Genomic DNA, 25149 nt, shown 5'->3' on the forward strand with positions numbered 1-25149 from the left:
TCAAAACTAGAAACCTAGGCCATATGCCTTTGATTTTTCAAACTCTTTTCACTAATACTTATTTTGAATGAACCTTAATTCATACTTTGACTTCATCTTTGTGAATACTTTTAACTTATAAATACAACTCACCTCAAGTTAATTTTGTGGTGTCAATGGCCACCTTTGTTAAAACCTTTTTTCATAAACATTAGCCATAGGTTCGAGTTATCATAGTGGTTGATGTAAACCTCACCTTATCCTTAGTGATTGGACTATAAGTCTTCCATACTTATTATAGGGTGGATACCACACTAGTATGTTAAAGCTCTCCTCACATGGTGGATTGTTAGTTTAGGTTGAGTTTTCTCCCTTTGATAACAAAAGACCTTAAGGCTTTTGATCAAATCAATTCATCTACTTATTTTGAGATTTTTACCCCGAACTACGAGGTTTTGATCCTACCTTTGTGATGGTACGTAGGCAATGGGTTTATCCATTCAAACAACAAAATTGTAAATAATTTGTATATTTATTTCCCATCTCCCCAATCGTGTTTGCATAAATATTTTCACAAATACCAACCTACAATGCACTTTGCAAAAAGGGCTCCCTTAGAGTACTAAGGATGTTTTGGGTGCTTAAAACCTTCCCATTGCATAACCAACCCCTTACCCAGATCTCTGACATTTTTATTAGTTTTTTATTTGATAAAACTTCTCGGTTTTTGTTCGCTTTTTAACCTTTCCTTTGGATAAATAGAAGTGCAGTGGCGACTCGAATTGTAAGATTTACTTTTGATTTAGTCAATAAATCATAAGGTAACGAATACCCCGCTATAGAAAAGTGGCGACTCTGCTGGGGAATTCCTGTCACTTCCTAGTGGGTTTAGCCTACTTTTTGCTTGTTGTATATTTATATTTATTTTGTGACATATTTTTGTGCAAATTTGGGATGACTGTATTGTTTGTAATGTATGAATTGCTTAACATATATCAATTGCTTGTGTGCTTGGTGGTCTCTTGTGAGATGAGTTCTATACCCTAACTCGAGTGCACTTATGATAGGAGAATGGCATAGTCTTGTTGACTTGTGTGGAGTTATTCCTTAGCAAGTTGAATTGCAAGCCCATTCACTTGGTGGAGGTCTTGTTGGGATCAATAATGTCACACGAGTAGTCGTGGTTAGGCATTAATCTTTCCAATATACACCTTAGAAGCCAAAGACCTTAGATTACCTAACCCATCTTGGCCTATTTTAGGACGTAGTGAGAAGGTCGTTCAAGTGTAAGATTTGATACGATTGTTACGCGATACTAAACCCATAAGAGTCTCTCTTGAGAATATTTTTGGAATACGAGTAGTCATTTATCTGATAACATCCGAAAGATGGGATGATGACTATGGGGAGCTCTTTTAGAACATGATCGTCAGGTTTAACCATAGTACACTCCCCTTGGATGGTTCTTAACCGAGACCCCATGCTCGTGACTTGCAACAAACCCTTGATTCGCGGTTGATCTGTTCTCGTATATCCTTAATATCAATGGAACTTGGGTGTTGATAAGGTGTAAACCATAATCCACCAAAATAGATGATTGATATTGAGGATGACTTGAGCCATCCCGTGACCTTTGTATGGTGTGACTTGCTTGATCATTGAGTTTGATTGTTGCATCCATGCATCCATGCATTCATTTGCATCCATATCATCAACAATGAGAAAATTTTCAAGGAACTTAAGAGGTCTATTTGCAAATTTTCAGACGTGGATAAGCAAAGAAGGAATACGAAGAGGTACAGATTCAGACAACCCGACTTGAAAGAGTTAAGGAGTTTGAAATCCTATGTATTAGATCCCTAAGAGTTCAAAGACCGCCATGGGAAGCTTCTGTCTATTCTTTCTACTTAGGGGGGTGAAGGTCTAATGAGGGTGCTGGTGCAGTTCTATGATCCCTTGTACCGTTGCTTCACTTTTCCGGATTTCCACCTTTTGCCTACACTTGAGGAGTATGCATATCTTGTGGGTGTACCTATCTTAGATCAGTTGTCGTTCAGTGGCTTGGAGAGAGTTCCTTCTACTCAAGATATTGCTGATCTGCTTCACATAAATGTATCTGATATTGGTGCTCATATGACTACAAAAGGTGGAATTCAAGGTCTCCCATCAGATTTTCTCATCGCCAAAGCTACTTTGTTTGGGAAGGCCATGAGTGAGGACGCCTTTGAAGCCATATTTGTACTTCTCATCTATGGGCTAGTGTTATTTCCCAACATCGACAATTTTGTGGATGTGAACGCTATTAGGATTTTCTCTACTCTTAATCCCATTCCTACTCTTACAGATGCCCCTATTTAAGGTCATTCTATCCGGAGAAGTGAAGGTTAAAATCTTCGTCTCGACGAGGTAGAATGGGCTTAAATAATAACAAAGAGACAAATTTTGGTCCCTAAGAGACCTCATAATGCGGATGTACGTATGCAAAACAAACGAACTCTGTGGGGATATGTGTCCACAAAGAGGAAAAGACATCCGGAGAAATTGACAATCCATAGGAATAATCATTCTATGGGGAAAAGACTCTACCAGGGATTAAAGGGATGAAGACGCATGAGCAGGTCACGACTCAAAGCTGGGGAAAAGAGTCTCCAAAGGGAATAAATCCGTTGGAAGGACTCGAGTTGACTCAAAGATGCATGTATTAGGGAATATGCCAACACAGCAAAAGGTGATCCATAACAGATACCTCGCTGGGGATGTCTAAAAAGACTCTCCTGGGGAAGCAGCGGGATGAGGTGTTACCGGTTACTGGGTAACAAGCTCAATAAGACATGTGATCTGATCACCGGTATAAGGGTGAGAGAACAACAAGCTCGGGAAGAATGAATATCTAAGACCGGTATAAGGGTGAGAGATATCAATCAACCAAATCATCTGAGGAAGACCCAAAAAGGTATATCTCAACTCAGGAAAATCTGACTCCACATGGGACCAAAGTCATAATAGGGAGTAGAAGGAAGGAACACCAGGGATACCGGTTACTGGGCATATAATAGGTGACCAACCAAAGCGTGAATTGGGGAATATTCCCAAAGCACTCATCATCCAAAAGGAGGGAAAAAAGCAAACTCGATTATGGGATGGACATTCAATTCTAAAACAGGGATGCGAATCTTACTCGACTGGGGAAGAACAAAAGGCTTCGACCAAAGAGTGCATGAGATATATTATCTATTACCGTCGGAACGTAGATAATATACTCGCATGGAAGATTATCCACAACTGGTTACTGGGTTAATAAAGGATAAATCGACCGAAAGAGAAAGGCATCGGGATACCAACACTAGGTATATAATGATGACCAGTCAAGGGGAGCGACCAACATTACCGGCAAACGGTAGATGAAAGAGGGCCCGTTGGGGATAAAATTGCTTAATCAGAGCAATTATCCAACGGAATGAGGGAATATCAATACCGAATATTGGATAATGATAACCTTCGAAGAGGGGATTACATCTACCGGATACAGGGTAGAAAACCAAAGAAATAGGACTTACAACTACCGGTATAAGGGTAGAAGGCCACAAAAGAGTAACCGTCATCAACTAGGATGAACAACAATGGTTAACTCTGCCAAGGGGAGAAAATAGGGTTTACAACTACCGGTATAAGGGTAGAAAACCACATACTCCGCTGAGGATAAAAGTAGGATTTACAACTACCGGTATAAAGGTAGAAAACCACAAACTCCGCTGAGGATAAAAGTAGGATTTACAACTACTGGTATAAGGGTAGAACACCACAGAAGAGTAACCGTCATCAACTAGGATGAACAATCAATGGTTAACTCTGCAAAGGGGGGAAAATAGGGTTTACAACTACCGGTATAAGGGTAGAACACCACAGAAGAGTAACCGTCATTAACTAGGATGAACAACAATGGTTAACTCTGCCAAGGGGAGAAAATAGGGTTTACAACTACCGATATAAGGGTAAAAAACCATAAACTCCGCTGGGGATAAGATAGGGTTTACAACTACCGGTATAAGGGTAGAAAACCACAAACTCCGTTGGGGATAAGATGAATGATTGCCGGCTACTGAGCAATTATTCACTTATACCACGAGGAAACACCAGAGACAGTTACAAGAGGCCAATTTAGGATCAAACCAAAAATGCAAACTGAATCGAGACGCATCCTAATGAGGATATAACTCAATAGGGAAACCCATCCCAATATATGTGTTGGGAGGAAGCAAAAACAACTGTCATCCACGAGGATATAACTCAGTGGGGAGTGCAGAAGGAAAGATAAAAACTTTCTGCTTAAGGGGCTGACTCTATATTGAGAGATCAGACACACACATCTGCTTGGGGAATGTATATCACCAATTAGCAGAGGATAACAAACAATAGATATATGGCAAAGAATGCAACATGAATATCTTAATGTTATGATTATGCATATATATGCGCGGTTTATGTATGATGAATGCTGACAAACAGACATTTCTAACACACATAGGATCCAGGAATCGACCACCCGGTACTACCCCTCAAGAGGGAAAGCCAAGATCACCAGAGACCAAATGATCTGCCGGAGATCGGAGATACCAGGGAACAACAAAAATCTCTGCAGGGGAGGAATCAATAATCATCCCGGCCGGGGATAGGAGTTATAATGAGACCACTTCCACCACATGAGCCGCTCTACTGGGGAGTCTATCCGCTGGATAAAGGGATTATGGGGGTCAACCACCAAAAACGAATCTTCTAGAGAGGACACATCTGCCGAGGAGGAAAGATATCAGGAAATCACAAAATCTCTGCGGGGGGTGAATCAATAATCATCCCGACCGGGAAAAAAAGTTCATTGCACAGGCAGAAACTGCCACAAAAGCAACTCTACTGGGGAATCCATCTGAGGGAGATAAGGGGGAACTGGTGATCAAACACCAAGTACCAAACTCACCAAGGACATCTGTTGAGGAGGAAAGATTGCTGCTCTGCTGGAGAAATGAAGGTTAAAATCTTCAACAAGCACTCTACTTGGAGAGATAAACCACAACAAAGTTCTGGAGGAAGAGGATACAGTCATGCCAGGAATATGAACAAATGTCTTACCTTGTTGGGGATCATACCACCCTTGGGAGAGAACTGAGGATCTCCTAAGTATCTTTTATCATTGTGAATGTCCACTTTGTTTAAAAAACAAGTTATGAAAAATTCATTTATTTAAAACAATGATATTTTCTCAATTAAAACATGCAAAATATTTGTTGAATAGAAACAAATAGGAGTGCATATAATTGGATAAAGGCTCAAATTTATTTGATGGAATGGTAGCCCGCAAATGGCGAGACTCCATAGATCTTTACAAATTTGAAATTGGTGATATATATTGGAAAAGGGCTACATTGAACATAATGATCATTTCTCCACCAATTCTGAATTCGATGTATTCAAAGCTTCGATTGACGATGAATGAACAAGAATCTCTGACGGATGACAGATGTAGAACAAAGTCTTGTCAGGATGCAGTTACTTGCCAAATCCCTAATTTTTGCCTAGATTGCCCCAGGATGAGGTACTCAATCTAGCGGGATGCAAATATTCATTTTTTATGTCTCTAACTTTTGCCTGGATCGCCCTTTCGGGTTTTCAATCCACCGAGACGCTCATTTTTGCCTAAGTCGCCCTTTCGGGTTTTCAACTTAGAGAGCTATTCCGTTTTTATTTTTAGGCAAAGTATTTCTTGACTGCCATCTGAATTCACAGGACGAGTGAAATCCTCCCTATCGATAGTTGTAAGTATCAAAGCACCGCCTGAAAAGGCTCTCTTAACAACATATGGACCTTCATAGTTTGGAGTCCACTTGCCCCTGGAATCGGGCGCGAAAGACAAGACTTTCTTGAGCACGAGGTTGCCTTCTCGGAACACACTAGGCTTGACCTTCTTATCAAAATCTTTCTTCATTCTCTGCTGATACAACTGACCATGGCACATGGCAGTCAATCTCTTTTCTTCAATCAAGTTCAGCTGGTCATAACGACTCTGAACCCATTCAGCATCGGTCAACTTAACCTCCATCAAGACTCTCATTGATGGGATCTCCACCTCTACTGGGAGTACGGCCTCCATGCCATAAACAAGAGAGAAAGGGGTTGCCCCTGTTGAAGTGCGGACAGATGTACGATATCCATGTAGAGTAAATGGCAGCATCTCATGCCAATCTTTATACGTAACAACCATCTTCTGGATAATCTTCTTGATATTCTTATTAGGAGCTTCAACAGCCCCATTCATCTTGGGTCTATAAGGAGAAGAATTATGATTTGCAATCTTGAACTTGTCATACCCCAATTTTGTCCAAGCATTTTCATTTCATCTTATCATTAACCATATTTGCATTTCTTCTCCATTTAGAATAACTCACCACATTTCCATTTTATTTATTTATTTATTTTTGCTTTTTTATACAAATTATGTACATTGTTCTTCAAATTCAAATTTAGTCACTAGTAGCATGGATTGATTACTGTACGCCTTCATGGCCCACCCAAAGGGGACCTAAACCGTTCAAAAGCTTTTCACCAAATTTGGCTTCATCAAGCCATGTGAAGTTCATAGTATCATGCCATAAACAACCACTATGCCTAACAAAGCCACAAACCAAGCACCTTTCATGATTACTTCATAAGTTGTTCAAACCCAAATGTCAATCATTTTTCATAACATAGGTAGGTTTTACAAGGGCTCAAATCCAAACTGTTTGTTTTAAGTAGGATAGGATTTCAATTACAAACAAGCAACCCAAACCGTTATTCATTTTACCTACTTAAGATAACAACTTTACATGAAAAATATACTAAGCAATACAATTTGAAAACAAATGCCATAAACTGCAGAATGAAAAAACAGCAACAACATGTCGTAACACCCAAAAGCCGGTTGCGGATGCAACTCAGAGTATTCCTCCCACAGCAGGCCATGTTGCAGACCTTTGCAACATGATTGTCCTTTGATGGCATGATGGTTAACAACTCCAAGACAGATGACTCAGTTCCATAATGCTGATATCGATAAACAGGATAAGCATTTGGACGGTAGCAGAGATTCTAACAGCTTTTTGAGGTGCCAAGAATAAGTTACAGCGGCAAGACCATTGCATTACGAGTCATCAATTAAAGATGGGATCAGTTCAAATAACATAATGTTACACTAGAACCTGTTACACTAGAACCTGTTACAAAACCATGACACTAGAACCTGTTACAAAACCATGACAGATGCTGAACCATGACAAAAAGAAACCCGTTACCAAACCAGCCAACCTTGACCAAATACTCGATCTAGAAACTGCACAAACCACTACTGCATCATATCAGCAAGACAACCAAGACTGTAACCTGCAAAATGTAGAGCTCGCATTAATACAACATCAAGCCAATAACAGATGTAGTGAGACAAAGAAGAGCATAATACATTTCGGAACAAAGGCATAGGAAAAGCCGTGAGAAACATGCTGCCAAATGCACCGTCATAAGCAAACTCATATTATCCATAACTTACAATCCCACACCATGAAGACGTGAACTAAGAAACAAAGCATTTCCAACATATGTTCACAAACCGAATTATAGTATGCATCTATCAACCTACAGTACAACCTGCAAATCATTATTTTGATCAAGAAACAACACATGACAGACCATGAAAAAATACCAAGATTGAAACTCAAAGCAGCCATGAGAATCAATAACATTACAAGAAGAAACATACTATCCAAGTTACATTCAAAACTCAAGGTCCATGACAGGGTAACAGGGAACAGAACCACATAGACAACCCGAGAAAGAATCTAATTGAAACTATTAGAACAAGGACGTAAGAGGAAGCACTATGTTCAAAAGCTACAAATCCAAAGAGTCTACCTGGTATCCATGCTACCTTAAAGGAAAACAGAGTTGATACATACTGGCAGGGCATATCCTTACAAGGCTGGGATTTTCCTCATGTATTTATCATGGGCCTCCATGATCCGCTTACCATCTTGTGCAGCTACAAACAGAAAACATGGAAATTATTAGAATCACCATAGTCTAAATCAAACAGTTCTTTTAAGTCCTCACATCATCTAAAAAACCAGAGGAATACCAGGAAGAAGTGTTTTGAATCAAAGATTAAAGTCATGCCTCAGTTAAAGTTAAATTTTACAACGATAAAAATTGAATTTCTACCACAACATTTACATGTCTTACAGCAGTAATAACTCAACGAGAAACTCAAACAAAAGACCATGCATTGTTAAAGGATTTCACTACAGACAAATTCTCCATAATTTCCATGATTCTACCCCCAAACAAATCGGTCCCCACACAATCTCAGGAGGATCTCACCCAACGGAATTGATTTTATGCACCCTGCCAGCACACAATCCGGACCTGGTGCAAAAACCTAGTCAGTCTCTCTATAAATAAGTCGGTCCCAATCATTGAAAGGGGATCCTATCGTCACTCTGCGGATTTTTCCTCACAACCCTACCAAGAAAACTCATTATTAAAAGAACCTTGGCAGAGTTCACATCAGAAATCTGTACAAGGCGAGTTTAACCCGTTGGTCTATTTCCGTCAAGAAAAGCGACCGGACAGAAGGAAGAACAGAAGTAGTAGAAAAAGGAAGAACAGAAGTGTAGCGGTGTATTCATTACCTTTAGATTTATTGACTAAATCAAAAGCAAATCATACAAAGATAGAGTCTCCACCGCACTTCTATTTATCCAAAGGAGTGGCTAGAAAGCGAACAAAAGCCTAAGAAGTTTTACAAAGAAAACTAATAAAAAGGGTACAGAGATCTGGGTAAGGGGGTAATTATGTTGTGGGAAGGTGTTAGGCACCCACAACATCCTAGGTACTCCTAGGGAACCCTTTTCACAACTTGTTACAAAAAGAATAGTTTATGAAAATATTTATTGTGAAAACATGAGGGAAGAGGTGAGAAAAGAATGTACAAATTTCATTATTTTTGTGTTTGGATGGAAGAATCCATTGCCTACGTACCATTGAAGGATCAAAACCTCGTAGTTCGGCTAAAAGATTTCCAAAAAGATGAGTGGATTGATTTTAAACAAAAGCTCTAAGGTCTTTCATTATCAAAGGGAGAACACTCAACCTAAACCAACAATCCACCATGTGAGGATGGCTTCAACATACTAGTGAGGGGTTAACCCTATAATAAGTATGGAAGACTTATGATCAACTCACTAAGGATGCGGTGAGATTCACATCAACCACTAAGATAATTCAAATCTATGGCTAATGCATGAAAACTTATCAAGAAGTAGACAAGAGCCACAGAAACAATTGAGTGGGTTGAATTAACCGATTAGAGTATTCACAAAGTATGATCAAAGTAGGAATTAAGTTCGATTACAATGATTGTTAATGAAAAGATTTTGCAAAAGTCAAAGGCATATGGCCTAGGTTTCTAATTTGAAAAAGAGAATCAGAAGTTTGCACAATTTTGGTTTTTTGGTTTAAAAATGAAAAGGGTTCAAAGTTAAACAAAGATCATGGATAAGGGACAAAGCCACAAACAGGAATTCCTTTATCAAGATCATAGGAATGATCCAAGTAAGTTCCTTTGGAATCAGGCAACAAAAAGCATAAACAAACAATCAAGCTCATGAAAGAACAAAAGCTGGAAATGGATTGCCAATAAATGGTCTTACATCCAACTCCGAAAACGGAACGGGAAACGGAGTGCCAATAAATGGTCTTACGTCCAACTCCACAAAGCAACGTGGGAAATAGATAGCTAGTCAATGGTCTTACATCTAACTCCACAAAAGAAACTGGAAACAGATAGCCAATCAATGGTCTTACATCTGACTCACAGAAGAAAAAAAAAAGGAAATCGAGTGCCAATCAATGGTCTTATATCCAGCTCCACAAAACAAATAAAATAGGATATGGAGTGCCAATCAATGGTCTTATATCCAGCTCCCCAAAAGGAACAGGAAACAGATAGCAAATCAATGGTCTTACATCTGACTCACAGAAGAAATAAAACAAGAAATGGAGTGCCAATCAATGGTCTTACGTCCAACTCCACAAAACAAATAAAAAAGGATATGGAGTGCCAATCAAAGGTCTTATATCCAGCTCCCCAAAATGAACAGGAAACAGATAGTCAATCAATGGTCTTACATCTGACTCCTCCAACAAAGCAAATAACAAGTGCAAAACAAATATGCAAAAGCAATATGCAAAAGTACGCAGTCACATCAATCAATTAGCACACTCTATACACAAGCAAGAGGCTCAATCAAAGTTGGGCTTTAGTCAAGGGGTCATATCAACCTTGACAAACAAGCCAATACTGTTATGGGTGTTAAGGCTCTTAACCTCTGACATTGACCGTCAGGGTGAGCGGATGAAATGGGAAATGAGGATTAGACCTCATAGCTCTTAACCTTGGCCTGGGTGAGCTTGAATCAAAGAAGGTGTGGGACTCCAGAATGAGGAACTCTATTCCACATGACTGACTCTACATACAATGATCTTGGGTTAGGTTCAAGAGTCTCAGCACGTAGTGCGAGCATAATGAACGACTCAAACGATTAGCAGGGGATTGATTACTAATCCCTTCTATCTGCCAATTGCCTCTTCACTTAGGAGGACTTGAAGTACAAGGCACAAATATAAACAAGCACAAACATTGCCTCCTAAGGAGGACTTCAGCCAAATGCCTGCCAAAAGAAACGACAGGGCTTCCAGACTACATGGAGACAAGAAGTTACCTAAGTGGTATGCCAACCACAAGCAAACAGAGCTCAAGTAATGAGCTAAAGCGACTAATGTACCTGTGTGAAAAGCTAAACAATCAGTATTCACATTCAGACAAACAATCAACAGACAAACAACAGTGGTTTCCCATATACACAACATGCAAGTCATAAAAGGCACTCATTCAAATGAGTCCACCACCAAAAGACCTACAACACAATCAACATTAGTTAAACAAATCAAAATTTCATCTCAAGCAAGGAGATCACATCATCCATTTAGAATTAATTCCTTGAACCTGAAATGCAAAGCTCAAAATGTGAGTACAAACCACTAGTGCAAAGACTAGGGTCAAAGGTAAGGCAAAAAGTCAAAACAGCAATCAATATTCAACATGAAGCTCATTTATTCAAGTAAGAACATGTCCTAAAAAGGACCAAGTCAAAAACATTAAGCAAAGTCATCAATTAACCATGATAAGGCAAAGGCAATTACAAAGCACACAATTGGACATCAAGAATAAAAATTCCACATTAAAACAGAAATGAATCAAACAAACATGAAATATTTTATGTGCACACAACATGTTAAACACAATCATCATGCCAAAAATTATAATCAGAGGAGCTCATTTGACATGGCAATGAAAATGAACAAGTATGACATCAAAAGGTGTGACACACATTGTCACACGATGCATCCATGTGTCTAAAACAGAGAAGGAATGTGCTGAAAATGCCAAATAAGATCTCACACATTATGTAACATGTTAGGAATCAGCATACCAAATTTCAAAGCAATTGGCCAATGTATGAGTATTTCACATCAATTTGAATGAAGCATGGTACATTTGCATACATGTTCAAATAATTCAACACAATTAAAAATCCAGAAATGATAAAAATCAGAAAACCACATCATAAAATAATAGACACTTCAAGGAACATGTAGGAAAAAAATTGGAAATATTTGGATTAGCATGCTATTTTTTATGTTTTTTTTTGAATTAACATGAACAAATATGAAATAATATGCATCATGAAGTAAAATGAAATATGACTTGGAAATGGGAACAACATCCAGCCAGACTCGAACCCTGTACAGGGAGGTTACCAGCACGCCTAACATCAAAACACGGTCGTTTTGGCAATGAGGAATTAAAATGAAAAAAAAGAAATGCTCACGTATGGAATCGAACACAGGATACAACGGCTATGGGCGCATGTACAGTAAAATGAAAAGCATGAACCAGAAACCCTAGGCGCGACGGAGGGAGCGGTGGTTTCCACCGTCTTCTTCATGGAGACGGTGGCGCTAAAGTGTACGTCCAATTTTTTTTTTATAGAAATACACATGGCATACATCATTGGAAAGCTCTCGTCAAGCACAACACGGATCTAACATTAATTTGGCCTAAAGCTCCATGATTTAAGAGAATCGAATAGAAACATATTTGACATTCAAACTTTAATTCAAGATATCTCATACAATTCTTCACCATTTCAAATTCTGTTTACATCAGCATGCTCAGCAGTGAAAACTCCACACAATCATGGAAATAGAATGGAGAATTAAGAGTCTCGAATTCAAACCTTCTTGAAGACCAGTCAATGGAAACTGTGGATTCAAGGCCTGGCAATTGTTCAAATTTGCTCTATCAACCTTGTTATGAAGTCTGATGCACGAATCAATGCTTGGAAAGGCTTGGATCTAGCTTAATCTTCAAGCTCCATGTTCATCTTCATGAGCTTGATGTGCTTGATCTTGGCTCGAATTCTTCAAATAAATGCTTGAATCTTCATCAACAACACTCAACAAACCAGAATATGCAAGAAAATTGCTATGTTATATGGAGAATTTTGAAGTTTGAGATGAGAGAAAATTTGGAGGGAAAACTCAAATCTAGATCTAGAATGTGTTGTTCTCCACAATTCTATTATGATTAAGGCTTTATATGACATGTTAATCACCCTGAAAAATTAATTAGGCAATGGCTAATTGTAATTAGTAAGAATAAGGTGCATGACCAAAAATGGAAAATTGTGTGGTGCATGGCAAATTTGAACGTGAACAGTATCATGTGGAGGTGTATTTTCACTTAAAACCATCTCATGCACATAATTGGATTGCAAATAAGTTCATAAGATGCACCATATTTGAATTTGGTATTTTCCCTCTAAAATGTTCATGAATGAGCCAATGGTCATGTGATGAAATTTCATGCAATGCAATGATGGATTTGGAAAATATGAATCATAAGGAGCATAATGCAAAAAGAGACACTCAAATTGGAGCTTTGAATCAAAAGTTATGGCATTTTGAAGTTCCATGCGCATATTGCAATCATTTCGCCATATCTTCTCAACCATTCATCAGATGCTCATGATCTTGGACTTTTTGGAAACGGGAGAGAAAGATCTTCAACTTTCATGTTGGACAAAAATTCATTTGAAGCTTATTTAATGTTGGAAAGTCAAGTTGAATTTGATCTAAAAACTTGCCATTTTTGGAAACTTGAAATTATAGGTCACTTTCCATTTTGGAAAACTTTTGATTTGACTTCAAATTCTTCAATATATATGTTTGACATGATGAATAAGCTTTGTTGGAACATGAATGGGATGAAGAAATTCAATTTCCCAGTTTAAAACCCACAGTTGACTTTTCAGTTGACTGCATTGTCCTCAGATGACCTGAAATATGTTCTGATGAACTTGGGCCTTTGCCACTTGTATAATTGGTCTCAAAATGGAACCATAGCTCTTATAAGCTCTATAAAATGATCAAATGATCCTCATCTCAAGGAGAATGCCTCATCTCTTGTACCATGGATTCACCTGATGCCTTGACCTGTGCTTGCTTAAGCTACAAAACAAAAGGTTAGATGACATATTTTTGTACTTCTTGGTTAATAAACAAATGAGAAAAGCAATGATATACAATGCAAACATGCTTGGTGATCAAGAACCACTCTAAGGAAAGATCCCACCCACAAGTAAAGGAAGCTAAGATACTCAATGATCCTTGAGCTTATGCAATGAGATGCTATGATGCCATGAGGGATCTTAGGGTCAAAAATTGGGTCTTACAGATGCCCCTATTTAAGGTCATTCTAGCCGGAGAAGTGAAGGTTAAAATCTTCATCTCGACGCGGTAGAATGGGCTTAAATAATAACAAAGAGACAAATTTTGGTCCCTAAGAGACCTCATAATGCAAATGTATGTATGTAAAACAGACAACTCTGTGGGAGATATCCACAAAGAAGAAAAGAAATCAGGAGAACAAACAATCCCTCGGAGTAATACACTCACCAGGAATAGAGACTCTAACTGGACTCACATAGAGATAAGAGAGAAAGTGTGAACAGGTCACGACTCAAAACTAGAGACTCTCTTGGGGAAAAAAGGAAGAATGCGTGAGCAGGTCACGACTTGAAACTGGGAAAAAATTAAAAAAAGGGAAGAAATCCAATGGAAAGACTCAAACTGAGGAAAACTTCGGATAAAAATCCGGACTCGGACTGGGGAAAGGTCTGAACAACACGTCCCTGCCAGGGAAAATGCATGTATTGGGGAAAACGCCAACACAGCAGCAACAAAACACAAGGGATACTCCATCGGGGTTGTCTAGAAAAGACTCCTGGGGAAGCAAAAAGAGTGAGACGTTACCGGTTACTGGGTAACAAACTCGAAGAGACATGTGATCTGAACACCGGTTACTGGGTGAAAGAACAACAAGCTCCGGAAGAATGAATATCTAAGACCGGTATACAGGTGAGAGATATCAATCAACCAAAACATCTGAGGAAGACCTGAAAAAGGTATATTTCAACTCAGGAAAATCTGACTCCACGGGGGACCAAGGTCATAATAGGGAGCAGAAGAGGAAGGAACACAAGGGATACCGGTTACTGGGTATATAATAGGTGACCGACCAAGGCGTGAATTGGTTTTTACTTCCAAAACACTCATCATCCTGAAGAGAGCTAAAAAAGCAAATCTTGTTAAAGGATGGACATTTTATTCCACAAGGAATACAAATCTTACTCAACTAGGGAAGGACAGAAGGCTTCGAGCGAAGAGTGCATGAGATATATTATCTATTACCGTCAGAACGTAGATAATAAACTCGCATGGACGATTATCCACAACTGGTTACTAGGTTAAGCGGATAAAAAGATCGAAAAAGGAGGGAGCACCAGGGATACCGGTTACTGGGTATATAATAGGTGACCAACCAAAACGTGAATTGGATTTCACTTCCAAAACACTCATCATCCGAAAAGGAGGGCTGACAAAGCGAACTCAATTTACTGGATGGATATTCGATTTCACAAAGGAAAATACGAATCTTACTCAGTTGGGGAAACAACCAAAGGCTTCAACCAAAGAGTGCATGAGATATATTATCTATTACCGTCAGAACATAGATAATAAACTCACATGGAAGATTATCCACAACCGGTTACTGGGTTAGGCGGATAAAACGACCGAAAAAGGAGGGAACACCAGGGATACCGGTTACTGGGTATATAATAGGTGACCGACCAAAAGGAGAAACAATCATTACCAACAAAGGATAAATGAGAGATGACTCACAGGGGATAAATTGCAAGCACACGACAATTATCCAAACAAAAGGGGGGAACATCAACATCGAATACTGGATGAAGATAACCGCAACGAGGGGATTATATCTACCGAATACGGGGTAGAAAACCACGGAAAAGAACATTCGATTCCAAAACAGGAAATACGAATCTTACTCGACTGGGAAAGACCAAAAGGTTTCGACAGAAGAGTGTATGAGATATATTATATATTACCGTCAGAACGTAGATAATATACTCGCATGGAACGATTATCCACAACCGATTACTGGGTTAGAGGATAAATCGACTGAAAAGAGAGGACATCGGGATACCTGATTAGGTATATAATGATGACCAATCAAAGGGGCAACAAACATTACCAACCAATGGTAAATGAAAGAAGACCACGCTGGGGATAAAATTGCTTACTCAGAGCAAATATCCAACAGAGGGAGGGTATATCAAGACCGAATACTGGGTAATGATAACCGTCAAGAGAGAGGGGATTACATCTACCGAATACGGGGTAGAAAACCACGGAAGAGTAACCGTCATCACCAAGGATGAACAATAAAGGTTAACTCTGCACAGGAGAGAGATAGGGTTTACAACTACCGGATACCGGGTAGAAGACCAACGGACTCAGTTGAGGGCAAAAGAGTAGGATTTACAACTACCAGATACTGGGTAGAAGACCATAAACTTTGATTGGGAACAACCGAAAGATAGGATTTACAACTACCGATTACTGGGTAGAAAACCACCAATTCTTGCTGAGGAACAAAAGGTTTACAAATACCACTCACTGGGTACATAACCACAGACTCCGCAAAGAGGGGAAAAGGTATACCGGATTTTACAACTATCGGTTACTGGGTAGAAAACCACAAAGATAGGACTTATAACTACCGGTTACTGGGTAGAAAGCCACAAAATCCGCCATCAAACAGGATAAATCATAAAGGTTACCTCTGCTAGGGGATGAAATTAGGATTTACGACTACCGGTTATTGGGTAGAAAACCATAAAGATAGGACTTACAACTACCGGTTACTGGATAGAGGCCACAAAATCCGCCATCAAACAGGATGAACCACAAAGGTTACTTCTACTAGGGGATGAAAGTAGGATTTATAACTACCGGTTACTGGGTAGAAAACCATAAAGATAGGACTTACAACTACCGGTTACTGGGTAGAAGCCAACAAACTCTGATGGGGAATAAGATGAACTATTGCCGGTTACTGGGAAATTTATTCATTTATACCACAGGGAAGCACAAAAGACAGTCACAAAGGAGCCAATTTAGGGTAGAACCAAAAAGGCAAACTGAATCAAGACTCATCCTAATGAGGAAATAACTCACTAGGGAAACCCATTCCAATATATGATGGGGGGGAAACGGAAACAACCATCATCCATGAGGATATAGCTCAGTGGGGAGATGCAAAAGGAAAAGGTAAACACTTACTGCTTAAGGGGCTGACTCTATATGGAGAGATCAGACACACCCATCTGCTTGGGGAGATCTACTAGAGAGATCTAAATCACCAATTAGCAGGAGACAACAATCAAAAGATATATGGCAAAAATGCAACATAAATATCTGAAAGTTATGATTATGCGTAATGCATGATTTATGTATGATGAATGCTGACAAAACACACATGTCTAACACACATAGGTCCAGGAATCAACCGCCCGGTACTACACCCTCAAAAAGGAAGGCCAAAATCACCAGAGAGCAAGAGAATCTGCTGGAGAAAGGAGATATCAAAATCTCTGCAGGGGAGGAAGAACAACCAACCCAGCTAAGGAAACATCCAAGGAGAACATATCTATCCCGGATCAGAGATATAAGGCAAACACAAGATCTCTAGGGATGAATCAATCAGTCAATTTGGCTGAGGAGAAATGCATCACACGGGCAAAAACTGCCACCAAAGCAATTATACTGGCGATCTTACTGGGGAAATAAGCGAGATAAATCCTCAGTCAATCTGGTTGGGGACGAAACGTCCAATGCACAGGTAGAAACTACCATAAGAGCAACGTTGCTAAAGAAACCAGGAATATCCCAACTCTACGGGGAGAGTGTACAACCAATCCAGCTGAAGGAGAACTGCACTACACGGACAAAAACTGCCACCAAAGCAATTCTACTGACGACTTCACTGAGGAACACAAGAGGAAACTGGTGATCACACCAAGTACCAAGCCTGCTGAGGAGAGAAAATCTTTGCTTTGGAGAGACACAGAGGTTCACCATACCAACCCTGGTAGGGATCAGAGATCCAGGAACAACCATATCTCTGATGGGGATAACTCGGCATAGATAAGGCTCATCATGCCAACAACTCCGCTAGGGATTCTTCCGAGGAAATCTGGGGATCAACCACCAAACACTGAATCTTCCAGGGAAAATCACACCTGTTGAGGAAAAAAGAATCCTGCTCTGCCAGAGAGATGAAGGTTAAAATCTTCAACGAGCACTCTACTTGGGAATGGCCCATAACAGGGTTCAGCAAATAGCACTCTACTGAGGATAAACCACCAAAAGTGTTCAAACGGCACTCTACTGGGAAATAAACCACAATAGGGCTCGGAAGAAGAATAATATGCTGCCGGAGTAATGAAGATGAACAATCTTCAACCAAGCATTCCACTCGACGACCTCACTGGGGAGAAACCACTAGGAGGTTCAAAATAGCACTCTACTGGGATACACCACAATAGGGCTAGGAAGAAGATACAGTCAATGCCAAGGATATGAACAAATGTCTTACCCTGTTGGAAATCATGCTACCCTTGGGAGAGCACCGAGAATCTCTTGAGTATCCTTCTGTCATTGTGATTATTCGCTTTGTTTAAAAACAGTTTTTTTATGAAAAATTTAGTTTTTAAACAATGACGTTTTATCAATTAAAACATGCAAAACATTTGTTGAATAGAAACAAATAAGAGTGCAAATAATTGGATAAAAGCTCAAATTTATTTGATGGAATGGTAGCCTGCAAATGGCAAGACTCCATAGATCTGTACAAGTTTGAAATTGGTGATATATAATGGAAAAGGGCTACATTGAACATAATGACCATTTCTCCACCAATTCCGAATTCGATGTATTCGAAGCTTCAGTTGACGACGAATCAAGAATCTCTGGCAGATGACAGATGTAGAACACAGTCTTGTCAGGATGCAGTTACTTGCCAAATCCCTAATTTTTGCCTAGATTGCCCCAGGGTGAGGTACTCAATCTAGCGGGATGCGAATACTTGTTTTTTTTGTTTTTTTTATGTCTCTAATTTTTGCCTGGATCGCCCTTTCGGGTTTTCAATCCACCGAGACGCTCATTTTTGCCTAAGCTGCCCTTTTGGGTTTTCAACTTAGCGAGCTATTCTGTTTTTATTTTTAGGCAAAGTATTTCTTGACTGCATCTGAATTCACAGGACGAGTGAAATCCTCCCCATCCATTGTTGTAAGAATCAAAGCACCGCCTAAAAAGGCTCTCTTGACAACATATGGACCTTCATAGTTTGGAGTCCACATGCCCCTGGAATCGGGCGCGAAAGACAAGACTTTCTTGAGCACAAGGTCACCTTCTCGGAACACTGGAGGCTTGACCTTCTTATCAAAGGCTTTCTTCATCCTTTGCTGATATAACTGACCATGACACATGGCAGTCAATCGCTTCTCTTCGATCAAATTCAGCTAGTCGTAACGACTCTGAATCCATTCAGCAATCAGTCAACTTGGGGTTTGAGGGTACCATTTTTCTTTTATTATTTCTTTTTTTTTATTTTGATTTTATTTTTCACCCTCTCTTTTTTTTATTACATTTGTAATGCCCCAGTTTGACTGTTTGTTGGGTTCTTAAGATGCAGCTGAATGATCTGCTTTTCATTGCTCAAGTGTACGAGAAATCTCATCAGGAATCCCTTCAACATCATCTTCCTCTGCCTCGAATACAGGGAATTCAAAATTGGGATATGGCGTTGGATCATTATGTTCAATGGGTTTAAGAATCAACCTTCATAATGATTTTGGATATAAAAAGCTTTTTAGAAAACAAACAAGACAATCATTATGCAGATGAAAAGATAGATTTTATTCTTGTTTTTAGGGTTTTTTGTGATCACCAATTTCATGCAAAAAGTGAAAAGGGAAAACAAATGGAAAAACAAACATTTAATATGAATTTATTGAATGAAAACATCATTGTATTTATGTTTGCCAACAATGTCATCACTTCTCCTTTTGGCATGGGAGAAGGGTTTTTAAACAAAGTGATTATTACTTTGATTTATGGATAACTGTAGGAACATCCAGAGCGACCCAATTGTGGCAGATCCCTCCAGGGATGACAAAGTTGTCTGAATCCTCTGCATCTTCTTCCAGAATAGCAGCATCATCTTCGTCCTGACCATTGTGGATGAAACCTTCACTCTTGAACAACCCTTTCTCATTGAAGACCCCAGAAGAATAGCCAATGCTAGCCCGGGACTTGTTGTCTTCAAGCTCAATCATTTTTCCTAAGCCAGCAATTGCACCACATTCAATGGCCAATTTCGCATCTCGATAGGAAGCAAATGAAGGAGTTCTCTTCTCAACAGGCTCAGCTATAGATAAAGCTTGGAAAGGAGTTCCAACTTCATCCTCAGCATCTATGTATGAGAAGGAAGACAAGTGGCTAACCAGGAGAGCCTTTTCTCCCCCTTCCACAACCAGTTTCTTGTTCTTAACAAATTTCAGCTTCTGGTGTAGGGTGGATGTCACGGCACCAGCCTCGTGAATCCATGGTCTGCCTAGGAGACAACTATATGATGGGTGAATATCCATAACCTGGAAGGTAATCTGGAAATCACTTGGTCCAATTTTGATAGGGAGATCAACTTCCCCAATCACGGTCTTACGCGACCCATCAAAAGCTTTCACAACAACTCCACTCTGCCTTATGGGAGGCCCTTGATATGACAATCTCGAGAGAGTGGATTTCGGCAATACATTCAGAGATGACCCAGTGTCCACCAGCACGTTGGACATAGCGTCGTTCTTGCAATTCAAGGATATGTGTAAAGCCATGTTGTGGTCTCTTCCCTCCTCAGGGAGATCAGCGTCACAGAAACTCAAAGTGTTACAAGCAGTAATGTTTGCAACAATGTTGTCAAACTGTTCAATCGTGACATCATGATCAACATAAGCCAGGTCCAAAACTTTCTACAGAGCCTCCCTATGGGGTTTTGAATTCAGAAGCAACGATAACACGGAGATCTTGGACGACGTTTGTAGAAGCTGATCTACAATATTGTACTCACTCTTCTTGATGAGCTTCAGCATCTCATCACAGTCTTCATTCAGAATGCCACTCGGGCCAACAGAAGAAGTAGGAGTCTTTTGTACAGAGGAGGATTTAACAACAGGTGTCGGGTTCGGAGCATTCACTGCATTCCCAACCGGACGCTCAGCAACATCAGTCATAGCCTGAGGCTTCGGCGCTGAAAACACACGACCACTACGGGTCAATCCGCTCACATCAGCTATATTCACAACAGATGGAGAAGGCAACGGCACTTCTTTCCCACCTTCAACAGCAACAACATTATAGCGGAAAGGAATTACCTTATCAGACGAATACGGCACGGGGCCGGCAGGCTTGATAATCAGGGCAGGAGAAACCTTCTTCTTGCTACCATCACATTTAATGATAACAGGTTCAGGTACTCGAAACACTGGAGAAATAACGTTGACTTCTGGCTCATCTTCGTCAACATTCCGGTTCTGAAGAATCTCAATTGTTCCTTCGTCCAGCAATTCCTGAAGATCTCTGCGCACTAGGCGACAACCCAATCTGTTGACAGAACAGATTCTGCACTTATCATGATCGTGCTCCAGATGACTGTATTCACACAGCAAACAATGCAACTCAACAAGCGATTGTCGAATATGGCTGACATATTTGACCTTGTATTTGCCAGGGCAACCCTGGACCATGTTAACAGACTTCCCATGCTCGGGCAATGGGTTATTTTTAACATTAGGACCGACGTCCCCAAAGCACAGAATTCCGCACCTCATAAGGTCTTGAACCTTAGTCTTCAGCGGAAAGCAGTTGTCCACATTGTGGCCGGGAGCACCCGAATGATACACACAATGTTGATCAGGCTTGTACCACCATTGAGGGTTAGCAGGTATAGCCGGTGGGTCTCTTGGAGTAATCAATTTCCGCTATATCAAAGAGGGATACAGCTCTGCATATGACATAGGAATCGGATCTAAAGTGATCTTCTTCCTTTCATAACTCGTACTAGCTTGATTACTATTGCGAGGCTGGTAGGCCTGCTGTTGAGGACGATGTTGTTGTTGATATTGCTGAGTTGATTGCTGATTGTTGTGTTGCTGATATTGAGAATTATCTCTGAAAACAGGTGTTATATGAGCCACCTGGTGCTGGTTACCGGCTGGACGCGCGGTCTTCCTCTTGGCATAGGGTCTTCTGGTCTTCACATGGGATTGCACAGCATGTGCCTCTCCATCTTTCTTCTTGGTAAACGCCCCATAACGTTTAGTAGAAGAGCCTTCGTCTTTGGATAACCGACCTTCACGGACTCCTTCCTCTAGTCGCATCCCCATGTTCACCATCTCAGTGAAATCAGAAGGAGCGCTAGCAATCATCCGCTCGTAATAGAATGAACTCAAGGTCTTCAGAAAGATCTTGGTCATTTCCTTCTCTTCTAGCGGAGGAGTAATCTGAGCTGCCAGCTCTCGCCACCTCTGGGCGTACTCTTTAAATGTCTCTTTGTCCTTCTGGGACATGGCTCTGAGCTGATCCCGATCGGGAGCCATATCCATGTTGTATTTGTACTACTTGACGAAGGCTTCGCCAAGATCGTTGAAGGAACGGATGTTCGCACTGTCCAGACTCATGTACCAACACAGTGCGGCACCGGACAGACTGTCCTGAAAATAATGAATGAGCAGCTGATCATTATCCGTTTGAGTAGACATTTTCCTGGCATACATGACCATGTGGCTGAGCGGGCAAGTGTTCCCCTTGTACTTCTCAAAGTCTGGGACCTTGAATTTGACAGGTATTTTAACATTGGGAACTAAACAAAGCTCGGCGGCAGATTTCCCAAAGAGGTCCTTTCCTCGAAGATTCTTTAATTCCTTGCGGAGTTCAAGAAATTGGTCATTCATCGCATCCATCTTCTCATTGACATCTGGGCCCTCGGACGACTCAGAATGATAGATGGTGTCGTCTACCCTAGGAATGGTATGCACGACAGGAGGAGGAACAGCAAGGACCGGGCTAGATGCCGGCACAGAAGCAAACGTCGGAGCGGGAAGCTCGGGCATAAAGTTGGGAGGCATCCCCCACGGAAACCCGGACGGCATGGCTGTTGGCACGAAGTGTGCACTGGCAGCTGGAACAGTAGAGGAGACAACCTCGGAGATAACTATCCTCTGGGGAGGAGTTGCAGGCGTCGGGGAAGACTGATTCTGAGCTGCCAGGAAAGATTCCATCAAAGCACTCAGTCTGGCGACTTCCTCTTTGAGTTCACGGTTCTCTTGCTCAAGGTGATCCATCAATCTGGAAGAGTTGGCTCTGGTGAAGTACCGGTGAGTCAGCTTGTCTTCAAAATAAATGAATAGCACACAGTCAGATCAGAGGACAAGAGACCGGAACAAAACCTGCTTATGCATATGATGCATGTAATGTTTGTGCATATGATTTGTTTTTATTTCAAAGGAACTCTAGGGTTTTATTTGCAAACTTTGAAATATTAAACATTTTATCGCATATGGAAAACATCTCATCAAATATATTTGAGAAAAGAAGTACAACATTGTCAAACATATTACAAGAGAAAAGGAAAATAATTATCCTATGGATCCCTATAAACAGACAATCTGATACTCAAGGTATAGGACGATAAGATGCTCGAAGCTTCTTCACTTCCCTCTCATATGCTGCTTCCATATCTGCTTTCTCTTTGGCGAGTCGATCATACCTCCTTTTCCAGAACTTGGAAGACTGAGGAAGTAGAGAAGTCCATGCATCATTTGGATCATCAATGACTTAATGCTCGAGGAACTCAATCAGAGCGTCCTTCTCCTTGATTTGCCGAAGCAACTCTTCTCTTTCACGGATCCAGGCACGTGAAAGGTCTTCGTCTCTCAACTTCTCTACTCCTTAATTAGGGAGGGTTGAAGGCCCAGCCACAATCAAAGGTGTAGGTCTCGGATAATCATAAGGCATGAGATACTCAGATGCTCTCTTCCTTACCCAAGCTGTATACGGCTCCAAAGCAATGCAATTCTTCGGACCCAACTCGTTTCTACCCTTCTTGTGAATCTTGCGCCAAGCGCGAACCATTCTTCTCTTCAAGCCTTGGGGATCTTTACCCTCCTGAAAGAACACACCTTCTAACAAAATGTTATTAGGTTTATCCTTTAGGGGGAACCCAAGCTGACGACGTGCTAGCACAGGGTTGTAGCTAATCCCACCACATGTACCAAGAAGAGGCACATTGGAGAATTCACCACAAGAGTCGATAACCTGCACTCCATCATATGCACGATCATACCAAGAGATATCATCATTAGTGAGAGACATAAGTATCGTAGACCACCGTAGACATCCTTTGTTCTCCTTGAAGGCAACCGTCTGAGGCAAGTGCGAAATAAACCACTTGTACAACAGAGGCAAATAGCACACAATAGCGCCACCACCCTTTGCATTCCTCATATGCAAAGAGACATAGGCATCACCCAACAGATTCGGAACGGGATTAAGAGCAAAGTAGATCCTAATGGCGTTCACATCCACAAATTTGTTGATTTTGGGGAATAATACCAATCCATAGATGAGAAGTACAAATATGGCTTCAAAGGCATCCTCACTCATGGCCTTCCCAAAAACAGTAGCTTGAGCGATGAGGAACTCAGAAGGGAGACCTTGAATTCCACCTTTGGTAGTCATATGAGCACGAACCAAGGATTCATCTATGTGCAACATGTCAGCTATCTCTTGAGAAGTAGGAATACTCTCCAAGCCACTGAACGGCATCTGATCCATAGTAGGAATACCCACAAGATGAGCATACTCCTCAAGGGTAGGCAAAAGCTAAAAGTCTAGAAAAGTGAAGCAGCGATATAGAGGATCATAAAACTGCACCAGAGTACCCATCAATCCTTCATCCACCTGAGTAGTCAGAAGCGGAAGAAGCTTCCCAAAGCGAGCTTTGAAACCCAAGGGATGTAGCACATAGGATGTCAGATTCCTTAACTCTTTCAGATCGGGTTGTCTGAAGTTGTACTTCTTTGTATGCCTTTTTTGTCTTTCCATATCTGAAAATTTTGCAAATAAACCCCTTAAGTTCCTTGAAAATTTTCTTTTTCTCTGATGATATGGATGCAAACGGATGCATGAATGCAACAATCACACTCAAGGATCAATCAAAGCACACTAAGCAAAGGTCATGGGATGGTTCATATTATCCCTAATATCAATCATCCATTTTGGTGGATTATGGTTTTCACCTTATCAACACCCAAGTTCCATTGATATTAACGATATATGAACTGGCTCAACCATCCTTAATATCAATCATCCATTTTGGTGGATTATGGTTTACACCTTATCAACACCCAAGTTCCATTGATATTAACGATAGTTGAACAGATCAACCATGAATCACGGGTTTGTTGTGAGTCACGAGCATGGAGTCTCGGTTAAGAACCACCCGAAGGGAGTGTACTATGGTTTAAACCTGCCGAACATGTTCCA

General features: G+C 40.5%; 1 long non-coding RNA gene across 4 annotated transcripts in view; it reads right to left on the minus strand.

Moving 5' to 3' along the window:
- Positions 1 to 7250: 7250 nt before the first annotated feature.
- Positions 7251 to 25149, minus strand: part of LOC127118098 (uncharacterized) — a 28212-nt gene continuing 10313 nt past the window's right edge. Inside the window, exons 2-4 of one of the 4 annotated variants that reach the window (XR_007802102.1) lie at positions 7931 to 8041; positions 7466 to 7650; positions 7251 to 7389 (exon numbers count right to left, since the gene is read on the minus strand). This is a non-coding gene — a long non-coding RNA (uncharacterized LOC127118098). Of the gene's footprint in view, positions 7390 to 7465; positions 7651 to 7914; positions 8042 to 25149 lie in introns of all 4 variants that reach the window. The other 3 variants (XR_007802104.1, XR_007802101.1, XR_007802103.1) reach the window with 3 other exon arrangements.

Source organism: Lathyrus oleraceus, chromosome 2 (genome assembly GCF_024323335.1).
Source record: "Lathyrus oleraceus cultivar Zhongwan6 chromosome 2, CAAS_Psat_ZW6_1.0, whole genome shotgun sequence".
Classification (NCBI taxonomy): Eukaryota; Viridiplantae; Streptophyta; class Magnoliopsida; order Fabales; family Fabaceae; genus Lathyrus; species Lathyrus oleraceus.